This window comes from Octopus sinensis, linkage group LG1 (assembly GCF_006345805.1).
Source record: "Octopus sinensis linkage group LG1, ASM634580v1, whole genome shotgun sequence".
NCBI classification, from domain to species: domain Eukaryota; kingdom Metazoa; phylum Mollusca; class Cephalopoda; order Octopoda; family Octopodidae; genus Octopus; species Octopus sinensis.
In genome coordinates this window covers 102,931,951-102,945,501 of record NC_042997.1, presented here as the reverse complement: position 1 = coordinate 102,945,501, position 13,551 = coordinate 102,931,951, and positions in this window count along the sequence as shown.

The window sequence follows — 13,551 nt, the reverse complement described above, 5'->3', positions numbered from 1 at the left end:
AAGTCAGTCCGGTGTATCTCGAGCCGTGCCTGTAGAGATTATCCCGAACAGGCAATGTTTTGCGATAGCATTGCCAGGCCAGGTATCTCTGGTGATTGTCTATAGGTCCCGGCCCTAAAGTTATCCTGAACAGGTGCGTCAGGTTTCCTCGTCGGCGCCCAGATTCTCCCCAAGAAGGTCATCACACCTCCATTCCACTAATCCTCTATAGAACGCCTTCGTGGAATTGCAGTTGCACAAGTTTGGTCCTGGACGGCAGAGTTGCTTGAGAGCAAGGCGGCACTCGCGGTGCCATTCGCCTAGCCTCGGTCTCTGTTTAGTCCATGACTGCAGCTCGACCAAATAGACGAGCTGCGGGAAAGCGTGCCTCACAAAGGGCCACCACATCTGTTCACCTTCGCCTGTCAAGCGCTGGAGATGTCGTAATCTCAGCGCATGATTGCGCATCATCAACCACGACATGCCCGGCCCTCCATTTAATGGGTGTTGACAGCAAATGGATCGCCAAAATATCGAAACGCTTCCCTTCCACAAAAAGCGGAAGAGTATGCGTTCCAGTTTGGTGATAGTAGGGCCGGGACAAGGCACGACGGTCAGGCGGTAATAGATGACAGATGCGATGTACGTGTTCGCTACCTCTACCCGACCTTAGAGGGCTAGCTTTCTCTCGGACCATTGCTGGGTGACAGTGACCACTCTACTCGATATCTCATCCCAGTTCCTCTCCATTTAGAGGTCCGAACCAGACACTGAGCAATTCAACCTGTCCCTCAGTCCAGTGTCCCAGGATGGAGATTCTATTGAACGGCATGGGTCTGCCACTCCAGGTGCTGAGCCGCAAGTCCACTGACTTTTCCGAGTTAATTTTCGCTCCCGTTACCGCTTCGTATTCTTTCAATGTATAACCATCCAGGTCGATATGCCTGTGGCTCCAAAGTGTAACGGTAACGTCGTCCGCGTATGCAGACACGCCCTTCTTGCAACCCAGTTCTCATGGGATGCCACTCAGCGTCACCAACTTCCGCAGTAGTGGCTCTAGAATCAATACGTACAGTAGCGACGAGAGGGAGCATACTTGACGGACCGAACGCGTAGTGTTAAATGGTCCCGATAGATAACCATTTACACGAACTACCAAATGGATGCCGCTATATAAGGCAGCGATCCAACCGCAGAAGACGGGACCGAGACTATTCGCTTTAAGGACTGCCTCCAAGATGCGATAGTCGACCCTATCGAAACTTTCGATTGATCCAAATTGATCAGCGCCCCACCCATACCAGGTTCTTAAACTACCCTATCAATGATGTAGCACATCAGAGAGAGGTTGTCATAGATACTCCTGCCCGGTACGACGTATGTTTGCGCATTGTCGACCAGTTTCTTGATGACAAACCTCTCGGCTAGCACATTGGCCAAAATCTTCAAAACTGCGTTGAGTAGAGTGATGGGCCTGAAGTTATCTATGATGTACCCATTGTTTGGATCTTTCTTCGGCAGTGCCCCCGCTCCTTAGCTTAACGGTTCAACAAAACACTGATGGAATAAGTACCAGGCTTACAATATATAAGTACTGGAGTACTTATATTTTTCATTCGACTAAACTTCATGTTGTTCCTCAACATGGCTTCAATCTAATGACGAAAACGAAAAGAAGATAAGAGACGCAATGAAATATGAGAAGATAAGAGACGCAATGAAATATGAGAAGATAAGAGACGCAATGAAATATGAGAAGATAAGAGACGCAATGAAATATGAGTGCAGAACAACGAAGTCCAGCCAAAAATCCACATCGTGACGGCGTCAGTCACATTAGTTTCTTCAAAACATTTTAGTGGAGTAAAAATAGGGTTTTTTTAAAGTTCATCTCAGTAAGTTATTAATTTTATACCATTGAAGCAGAACAGATGAAATTTAGACTCTCGTTAGCGGTATGCGCAGAATTCAAGGGGAAGGGACTAAATTAATGTAATCCATCACCCTGTTGTTTTTGCAAACTCATGGAGCTTGGATGTCAAAGGAATCTATAAATAAAAGAACTAATGTATCTGGAATACCGACTATTCACTCATGCGACTATTTGGGACCAAAGATGTAATTACATAAACTAAAGCTGATGGCTTTTGTTATTGTTATTGTTTTATGTTGTTTTCTGTTGGCTTTGTCATATCTGTGAAATTTATGTTCCGCTTAAAAAATTGCCACTTGATGAAAACAGAAAAATAGGTGCAAGGAAGAAATTCTCGTGAGAATCGACGTTCTTGAGAGGAAAGTTTGCACATGTATCAGTTATGGATTAGGTGGGACATAATACGATTGACGACAGGAAGGGGACAAATCGAGACCTCCTGCGCAAAGCTGGGAGGAAATTAGTTAGCTCCAAGGAGGAGCAGTAGAAAAAATAGTGAATACAAGGATACTATGAGCCAGAGGTTGAAGTGTGTTAGTGAACGATTTCATACTAATCGGGAAAGTGGCCTTTTTCGGATGTGGCCTAGGATGTCTGTGTGGGCATGTAGTGACAGCACCGATCCGGATGTAGAGATAGTACCCTATTGTGACGCTCACCGGAGCTTTCTTTAGTATTAGTAGCTGTTGAGTCTTGAGTATTTTCTAGTTTTTGCGGACAGCCAATTTATGTGATGCAGAATTATATTTTGTTTGCCATGAAAAAAGATTTCGAATTAATTTACAATTATAATTACATGCTGATGGTAACTAATCTAAAAATGAACTGGAGATTGAGTAATTAAAGGTGTGATAATAGATATTACATTCCTTTTAAAAGTTAACTGCTATGTTCATAAATCATTTGAGTGTGTACATTTCAATTTCAAGTTCAAATCCTACCATAGTCGACTTACATTTTATCTTCCCAAGTTCATAAGATGAGTAGCGGTCAAAATATTGGTGTTAATATTACTGAATACACTTTTGAAAGCAAAGTCCCAGAATAACGAAATTTCAATAGAATACTACATATGAGTTTGAATTATTTGTGTTTATTGCTGTCAACTTTGTGGGGCCATTTGGTGTTCGTGTGTTTCTATTGTTGGTGGCAATGCTTGTTTTTTGTGCGGAAGTAGTGTTTTGGGGAGTATTAACTCTTTTTGATTTGAATGATTGCGTCTTTCCTTTTCTTTCCCTTTTTCTTCTCCCCCCCCCCCCCACCTCCGGTGGCCATTTGCCATTCTTCTGTATCGCCTTCGTCCGACGACATGTCGGAGGAATCAGAAGAAGAGAGTGGAAGCGCATTGGGATCAATTTGTGAGTGTGATAGATAGATAGGTAGACAAACAGATAGACAGACAGACCGACAGACAGATAGATAGATAGATAGATAGATAGATAGATAGATAGATAGATAGATAGATAGATAGATAGATAGATAGATAGATAGATAGATATGTTTCTTTATTAGCCACACAGGGCTGCACACAAGTATGATAAAAATAGCTCTTTCTTCCCGTTTGAAGGAAGGAGGCGTGACGATATTAACGATAGACTCGGCTGATAAACCGACACGTCCCACGCGTGACAGCAGTCGTTCGATATAAGCCCACAGGTCGGAGATTGTCGGACACTGCACGATTGCGTGCAGAACGGTTTCGTCGCTCTGCCCGCATCTCGAGCAGGTCGGCCCCGTATTTCTCGAGCCTATAGAGCTTATTCCGAACGGGTAGCGCTTCTCGGTAGCACTGCCAGGCCAGGAATCTCTGGAAGTTGTCCATAGGTCCCGGCCCGAAAGTCGTTTCAAACAGGCGGGTCAAGTATTCCTCGTCGACGCCCAGGTTTGCCCCAAGATCGTCGTCGTACTTCCCCTCCACTAATCCCCTATAGAATGCTTTGGTTGTGTTGAAGTCACTCTAGGTCGACCCGGGACGGCAGAGTTGTTTGAGAGCAACGCAACACTCGCGGTGCCATTCGCCCTTCCTCAGCCTCTTTTTGATCCACGACTGCGTTCGGTCATGGAGACGAGCTGCGGGAACGCGTGCCTCACAAACGGCGACCACACCTGTTCACCGTCGTCTACATAGAGCCGGAGATGTCGCAGTCTCAGCGCGTGTCTGCGCATCATCAACCACGGCATGCCCAGCCCTCCTTTTAACGGGTGTTGACAGCAAATGGATCGCCTGACCATCGGGACACATCCTTTCCACAAAAAGCGGAAGAGTATGCGTTCTAGTTTGGTGATGGTAGGGTCGGAACAAGGTACGACGGTCAGGCGGTAGTAGATGATGGACGCGATGTCCGTATTCGCCACCTCCGCCCGACCTTTTAGGGACAGTTTCCACTTGGCCCATTGCCGGGCGAGAGTGACCACCCTACTCGTTATCTTGTTCCAGTTCTTCTCCATTTGGAGGTCCGGACCGAACCAGACCCCGAGCAACTCAACCGGGCCGTCCGTCCAGCGTCCCACGACGGAGGTACTGGTGGACGGCATGGGCTTGCTTCTCCAGGTGCCGAGCCGCAAGCCCACTGACTTTTCCCGGTTGATTTTTGCTCCTGTCACCGCTTCGTAGTCTTTCAGTGTCTCGCCGACCAGCTCGATGTGCTCGTGGCTTGACACTATGACGGTGACGTCGTCCGCCTATGCAGACACGCTCGTCCCGCATCCCAATTCTCGCGGGATGCCCCTCAGAGTCGCTAGCTTCCGCAGTAGTGGCTCAAGAGTCAATACGTATAGAAGCGCCGAGAGGGGGCATCCCTGACGGACCGAACGTGCAATGTCGAAAGGTCTCGATAGATGTCTATTTACGCGAATTACCGAACGGATGCCTCTGTACAAGGCAGCTATCCAGCCACGGAAGACGGGACCGAAAGCAGCCGCAGATAGACAGACAGACAAATAGCAATCATATAGACAGACAGACAGACAGACAGACAGACAGACAGATAGACAGGCAGACAGACAGATAGACAGGCAGACAGACAGGCAGACAGATAGATAGATAGATAGATAGATAGATAGATAGATAGATAGATAGATAGATAATACATACATACATACATACACAGAAAAAGAAATTCCTCTATCTTTGAAAATAAGAAATATACGCGTGCACACAAGCGCTTTTGCTCTCTCTCTCTAACCTCTCTCTCTCTCTCTCTCTCTCTCTCTCTCTCTCTCTCTCTCTGTCACTCACACATACCCACTCACACACACATAAACACACACACTCACAAACACACGCATACAAATTAAACTAGTGGGGGTCATGTAACTTACCTCATAAAAGAGCCCTAAATTCTAAACATAACTATTTTATGGAATGTAGCTTGTTTTTCTTTGGAGGTTTTTGTTTGTTTGTTTTTTTGTTTTGTTTTGTTTTTTTGTAGACTGCACTTCATACTTGAAGTACTAATTGACGAATACTGATCACCCAGATAGTTGAGGGTTAATCGAAATGAACACAAATTTTTCACCTTCGCAACCTTTACCACTTTATCTAAAGCTTCATATTTACTTGTTATCCGACGTCTCTGAGACACTTTAAAACTTAACCTTTGAAGACGATAGCTTTGGCGACCTAAATTATGTAGCCGCTTGGATGGATAAACTCTTCTACAGAGCCTTATTAATTTGAAATTATTATTTGTACAACAGTCTTGCTTAACGACGTTAGATTAACGTAGAGAATGGTGGACAATGTAGTACCAGACAGAGAAATTAGTAGAATATTTTGGTTAGTTTTACTGGCTTCGGACATGCTAGGAGGGAACTGCCTCCATGGGCCTTTAGCCAATTATAGGGATTTTGGTACTGGTAATTATTTATTGATTTGTATTGTATTGATTTATTTAACTACCATTACCACTACAGCGATTTCTTGTTTTTGCATATTCTTGTAACTACAGTGTTGTATGAAAAGCATAAACGCAAACATTGTCACATTAAGCGCGCGCGCACGCACACACACACTCTTTCTCTCTCTCTCTCTCTCATGACGGGTTATACCTATTTCTTTACTACCCACAAGGGGCTAAACACAGAGGGGACGAACAAGGATAGGCAAACAGATTAAGTCGACTACATCAACTCCAGTGCGTAACTGGTACTTAATTTATCGACCTCGAAAGGATGAAAGGCAAAGTCGACCTCGGCGGAATTTGAACTCAGAACGTAGCAGCAGACGAAATACCTATTTCTTTATTACCCACAAGGGGCTAAACACAGAGGGGACGAACAAGGATAGGCAAACAGATTAAGTCGACTACATCAACTCCTGCGTAACTGGTACTTAATTTATCGACCTCGAAAGGATGAAAGCAAAGTCGACCTCGGCGGAATTTGAACTCAGAACGTAGCAGCAGACGAAATACCTATTTCTTTATTACCCACAAGGGGCTAAACACAGAGGGGACGAACAAGGATAGGCAAACAGATTAAGTCGACTACATCAACTCCAGTGCGTAACTGGTACTTAATTTATCGACCTCGAAAGGATGAAAGGCAAAGTCGACCTCGGCGGAATTTGAACTCAGAACGTAGCAGCAGACGAAATACCTATTTCTTTATTACCCACAAGGGGCTAAACACAGAGGGGACGAACAAGGATAGGCAAACAGATTAAGTCGACTACATCAACTCCAGTGCGTAACTGGTACTTAATTTATCGACCTCGAAAGGATGAAAGGCAAAGTCGACCTCGGCGGAATTTGAACTCAGAACGTAACGACAGACGAAATACTGCTAAGCATTTCACCCGACGTGCTAACGTTTCTGCCAGCTCGCCGCCTTATGACTGGCTATACCGTTTACCAAATTCTCCACATAATGCATTGATCAACACGGGGCGAGGTTAGAATAAAATACACTTGAACAAGGTTCCTTGCACTGGGTACGAACTCAGGCCACCTGGCTGCAGCAAAAACATCACCACATCGCAGACATGCCGACGCTAATGGCTAGAATACCATCAAGCTTACACCAATTCATTGATAGCTAACTTAAAGATAGATGAAGAGCAACAATAACAATAACAGCAATATTAACATATAAGTACAAGTAAGCAAAAGTACGTGCCTAAAATATTTAGAAGCGTAGAAAACACAAAAATACATAAAAATACGCAAGGTTTTAACCGCGCATAGACATAAGGTTCAGATTTCATTACCGATAACACATCAAAATAACACGCATCAATTGTCAAATTGTTTTTGCTACGAAGACAAGCGATAGAAAAATGTATCAAGAACACAATGTATCTTTTGTTCAATATGAGCTTTTAGGAAATACTGAAATTCCGAAGAATCTCTTGAATAGCATGAATAATTATGAATTAAACTAAAATCTTATTACTGTTATCAATATGGGTAAGGAGACGAAGGCAGAGAGCTGGCAGTGTCGTTAGCACGCTGAATGAAATGCTTGGAGGCATTTCGTCCGTCTTTATGCTCTGAGCTCAAACTCCGCCGAGATTGGCTTTGCCTTTCAGTAGATCGATAATAATAATAATAATAATAATAATAATAATAATAATATTATTATTATTATTATTATATTATTATTATTATTATTATTATTATTATTATTATTATTATTATTATTATATGGCGCAGGAGTGGCTGTGTGGTAAATAGCTTGTTTACCAGCCACATGGTTCCGGGTTCAGTCCCACTGCGTGGCACCTTCGGCAAGTGTCTTCTACTATAGCCTCGGGCCGACCAAAGCCTTGTGAGTGGATTTGGTAGACGGAAACTGAAAGAAGCCCGTCGTATATATGTATATATATATATATGCGTGTGTGTTTTTGTGTGTCTGTGTTTGTCCCTCTAGCATTGCTTGACAACCGATGCTGGTGTGTTTATGTCCCCGTCACTTAGCGGTTCGGCAAAAGAGACCGAAGACCGATAGAATAAGTACTGGGCGCACAAAGAATAAGTCCCGGGGTCGAGTTGCTCGATTAAAGGCGGTGCTCCAGCATGGCCGCAGTCAAAATGACTGAAACAAGTAAAAAGAGAGAAAGAGATACAAATATGTGTGTGTATATATATATATATATATATATATAATTATTCTTTTACTTATTTCACATAATTGTGGCCATGCTGGAGCACCTCCTTAAAGGGTTTTTAGTCGAAGAAATCGACTCCAAGACCAATTCTTTGTAAGCCTAGTAGTTATTCTATCGGTCTCTTTTGCCGAACCGTTAAATTACAGGGACGTAAACAGACCAACATCAGTGGTGGAAGGGAACAGAGATAGAAAGACACGCACATACACGCACATACGCATATATATATGCACATATATATATTTATGTGTGTGTGTGTGTGTGTATATGTATGTATGTATGTATGTATGTATGTATGTATGTATATATATATATATAATATATATATATATCTATATATATATATAATATATATATATAATATATATATATATATATATCTATATATATATATATATATATATATGACAGTCTTCTGCCAATTTCAATCTCACAAATCCACACGCAAGACTCGAGGTTATAGAAACTTGCTCATGGTGCCACGGAGTGGGACTGAACACGTAAACATGTGGTTGGGAAGCAATCTTCTAACCACACAGCCACATCTGTGCCTATGGTATACATGTATACGGCGGCGTACTGAAAGAATCGTTAGCTCGCTGGGTGAAATGCTTAGCGATATTTCGTCTGCCGTTACGTTCTGAGTTCAAATTCCACCGAGGTCGACTTTACCTTTCATCCTTTCGGGATCGATAAATTAAGTACCGGTTACGCACTGGGGTCGATATAATCGACTTAATTCCTTTGTCTGTCCTTGTTTGTCCCCTCTATGTTTAGCTCCCTGTGAGCAATAAAGAAATATGTATATATACATACATATATATATATATATATATATATATATATATATATATATATATATATATATATATATATATATATATATATATATATGTATGTATGTATGTGTGTGTGTGTGTGTGTGTGTGTGTATACATATTTCTTTATTGCCCACAGGTGGCAATATATATATATATATATATATTCTTATTATTATTTGATTGAACGCTATGCATCCATTTCCAAATAAGTTTATCTTAAACTTTTTCATGCTACTCTATAATGTTTTCTCCCCCATCGCTTTCTCTCTTACCCTTTTCTCTAATTCCCTTTTTCCCCCTTCACCGTTTTCTATCTGTCTCTCTCCCTCTTTCTCCTTTTCTCTCTCTCTCTCGTTGCTCACACCTAATCATCTTTCGTTGCTCACCTGATCAGGACTGGGCGTATCCAATCTCTCTCCGTATCTTTTCTCTTATCAAAGAAAATATTTCTCTTGCGTTCGCTATTTTATCTTCGTTCTGGTCTAACGACCCTCCATAATTGTTTTCATTGGGTTTCCTTGTATGTCTCCACTGTCCTGTATTTGTCCTCAACTTTCACCCTCCATAAATTATGTAATATAACTCAGTCTACATAATCTCCGAAGAGGCTTTATGATATTTTTGTGAATGTCTCATTTATATCTATATTTTGACCAACCATAAAGGGCTAATATTGGTAAAATGAGACATACATATCGACATGGCCGAAACAGCTGTAAGATGTAATCTATACTTATATTTATATTTACTCATATTTATATTCTCTTTTATATATATTCTACTTATTATACAACATTACTCTTTTATGTACACTTTTTTATGTACATTCCTTTCTGTACACTGATTTGTTCTGCTTTTTATATTTAACCCTACAGTCTCTTATGTGGTGGTTTAATAAAGTATGTGATTGAGTATTATCTGGTAATTGATAACTGATTTAGATGTATTTCTCCATTTTTTAATCTTGTATATATATATATATATATATATTATATTATATTATATTATATTATTACTTGATTGAACACCACGCATCCATTTCCAAGTACGTTTATATATATACATAGAGAGAGGATAAGAGAGAGAGAGTTAACGGCGGTGCCTCAGCATGGCCGCAGACCTTAGACTGAAACTAGTGTGTCTGTGTGTGTGTGACACATTCCAGTATGTGTCTATGTATGCATATATGTATGTGTGTGTGTTCGTGCCATTGTATGTTTGCCCCTCCACCGCACTTGATTACCGGTGTTAGTTTGTTTACGTCCCCATAACTTAGTGGTTTATTAAAAGAAGGGATAGAATAAGTATCAAATGAATAAAGAAAAGAGGTGCTGGGGTTGATTTGATCGACTAAACCTGTCAAAATGGTATCCCATGAATAATTCTGTGCACAGATGTCACACAGACTCCAAACTGTACGCTTATCTTATATGTGTGTGTGTATACATACATACATACATACATACATACATACATACATACATACATACATACATACATACATACATACATACATACATACATGCATACATATAGAGAGAGGTGGGTGAGAGAGAGAGAGAGATCAGAAACAGGGAATGAAATTTACAGCATTCTTCATCCAAATCCGCAACAATTGTTTCGACTCCTCCTGCACCTGTACCACATAGGTCAGATGCTGCCCAATCAATTCTCTTGCATCACAGGTGCATGTTACGCCTCTTCAGATAAATTTTTAAATAACTATCTCGTTTTCATCTCCTCGTCACTCAATAACAATACGTATCTAGGTCGCTGCTACATTCTAGGTACTCTCATAAAAGAAGTCACACTTCTCGTCAAAAACCAATAAAATGAAATACACCGATTAAAAGATATTGATATATAAAACTATGAACACATAAAACATACAATAAAAGTAATAGCACAATACAGATAGAGCTTTACATGTTATAAAAAAAACCTGTGGGCGAGTTTTACACAGCAACCGAGAAGTCTTGTATGGATGTATGCATATTTATTTATGTGTGTGTGTGTGTGTTTCTTTATGTAAATATGTATATATATGTATGTGTTTGTGCATATATATATATACGTGTATATATGTATGTTCAAGGATAAAATCTTGTAAAGATTTTATCAAGTAGCCAGCATGTAATAAAACCATATAGGTAACAATTAATACAAAATATATAATTATATAAATATAACGATCTTTGACTTTGACTCCGCCGGTTACGACGACGAGGGTCCCAGCTGATACGATCAGCGGAACAGCTTGCTCGTGAAATTAACGTGCAAATGCTGAGCATTCCACAGACACGTGTACCCTTAACGTAGTTCTCGGGGATAATCAGCGTGACACAGAGAGTGACAAGGCTGACCCTTTGGAATACAAGTACAACTCATTTTTGCCAGCTGAGTGGACTGGAGCAACGTGAAATAAAGTGTCTTGCTCAAGGACACAACGCGTCGCCGGGATCGAACTCACAACCTTACGATCATGAGCCGAATGCCCTAACCACTAAGCCACGCGCCCTCACAAAATATAACGATAATAAGGGCACAAATGAGTAGCACCACATTCTAGAAATAGACGCCAAATGGTTCTAAGAACTACATTACCAAATTGGCACGGGCTGACAGCGAGGGAAGTGAACAAAAAGATTTTTTTAAAGGGTTTAACCTGAGATCGATTTCTAGTTTAGGGAAGTAACTCCCTTTACTCTCATCAGTATGTTACAACTCATTGCGCATAATTATAAACATTTATGCATACCCATATGACTCATGTATCCACAAGTGCATATTGCATCCCGAAACTAGAAATCGGTCTATGGTTAAACCCTTTTTAAAAAATCTTTTTTGTTCACTTCCCTCGCTTTCAGACCGTACCAATGTGGTAAATAATGTAGTTCTTAGAGACATTTGGTGTCTATTTCTGGCATGTTGCTCTACTCATTAGTGCCCTTATAAGGATATTCATATATATATATATATATATATATATATAAATATATATATATATATATACACACACACACAAACACATGTGAGTGTACGTGTGTACGTGTGTGTTTGCGTGTATGTGTGCGTCTGAGTGTATGTGCGTCTGTGTGTGTGTGTGTGTGTGTGTGTGTGCGTCTGTGTGTGTGTGCGTCTGTGTGTGCGTCTGTGTGTGTGCGTCTGTGTGGTGTGTGTGTGGTGTGTGTGTTTCTTTATGTAAATATGTATATATATGTATGTGTTTGTGCATATATATATATACGTGTATATATGTATGTTCAAGGATAAAATCTTGTAAAGATTTTATCAAGTAGCCAGCATGTAATAAAACCATATAGGTAACAATTAATACAAAATATATAATTATATAAATATAACGATCTTTGACTTTGACTCCGCCGGTTACGACGACGAGGGTCCCAGCTGATACGATCAGCGGAACAGCTTGCTCGTGAAATTAACGTGCAAATGGCTGAGCATTCCACAGACACGTGTACCCTTAACGTAGTTCTCGGGGATAATCAGCGTGACACAGAGAGTGACAAGGCTGACCCTTTGGAATACAAGTACAACTCATTTTTGCCAGCTGAGTGGACTGGAGCAACGTGAAATAAAGTGTCTTGCTCAAGGACACAACGCGTCGCCGGGAATCGAACTCACAACCTTACGATCATGAGCCGAATGCCCTAACCACTAAGCCACGCGCCCTCACAAAATATAACGATAATAAGGGCACAAATGAGTAGCACCACATTCTAGAAATAGACGCCAAATGGTTCTAAGAACTACATTACCAAATTGGCACGGGCTGACAGCGAGGGAAGTGAACAAAAAGATTTTTTTAAAGGGTTTAACCTGAGATCGATTTCTAGTTTAGGGAAGTAACTCCCTTTACTCTCATCAGTATGTTACAACTCATTGCGCATAATTATAAACATTTATGCATACCCATATGACTCATGTATCCACAAGTGCATATTGCATCCCGAAACTAGAAATCGGTCTATGGTTAAACCCTTTTTAAAAAATCTTTTTTGTTCACTTCCCTCGCTTTCAGACCGTACCAATGTGGTAAATAATGTAGTTCTTAGAGACATTTGGTGTCTATTTCTGGCATGTTGCTCTACTCATTAGTGCCCTTATAAGGATATTCATATATATATATATATATATATATATATATAATATATATATATATATACACACACACACAAACACATGTGAGTGTACGTGTGTACGTGTGTGTTTGCGTGTATGTGTGCGTCTGAGTGTATGTGCGTCTGTGTGTGTGCGTCTGTGTGTGTGCGTCTGTGTGTGCGTCTGTGTGTGTGCGTCTGTGTGTGTGTGTGTGTGTGTGTGTGCGTCTGTGTGTGTGTGTTTGTGTGTGTGTGTGTGTGAAGGCGCATAGCTTAGCGTTTAGGAGGTATTTGATTCACGATCGTAAGGTAGTGAGATTTGATACCCGACAGTGCGTTGTGTTCTTGAGCAAGATACTTGATTTCACGTTGCTTCAGTCCACTCACCTGACAAGAATGAATAGTACATGTAACTCAAAGGGCCGGCCTTGTTACATTCTCTGTCGCGCTGAATCTCCCTGAGAACTACATTAAATGTACGCGTATACGTGGAGTGCTCAACCACTTGTACGTTAATTTCACGAACAGGCTGTTCCGTTGATCAGATCAAATGGAACCATCGTCGTTGTACCGACGAAGTGCCAGTTT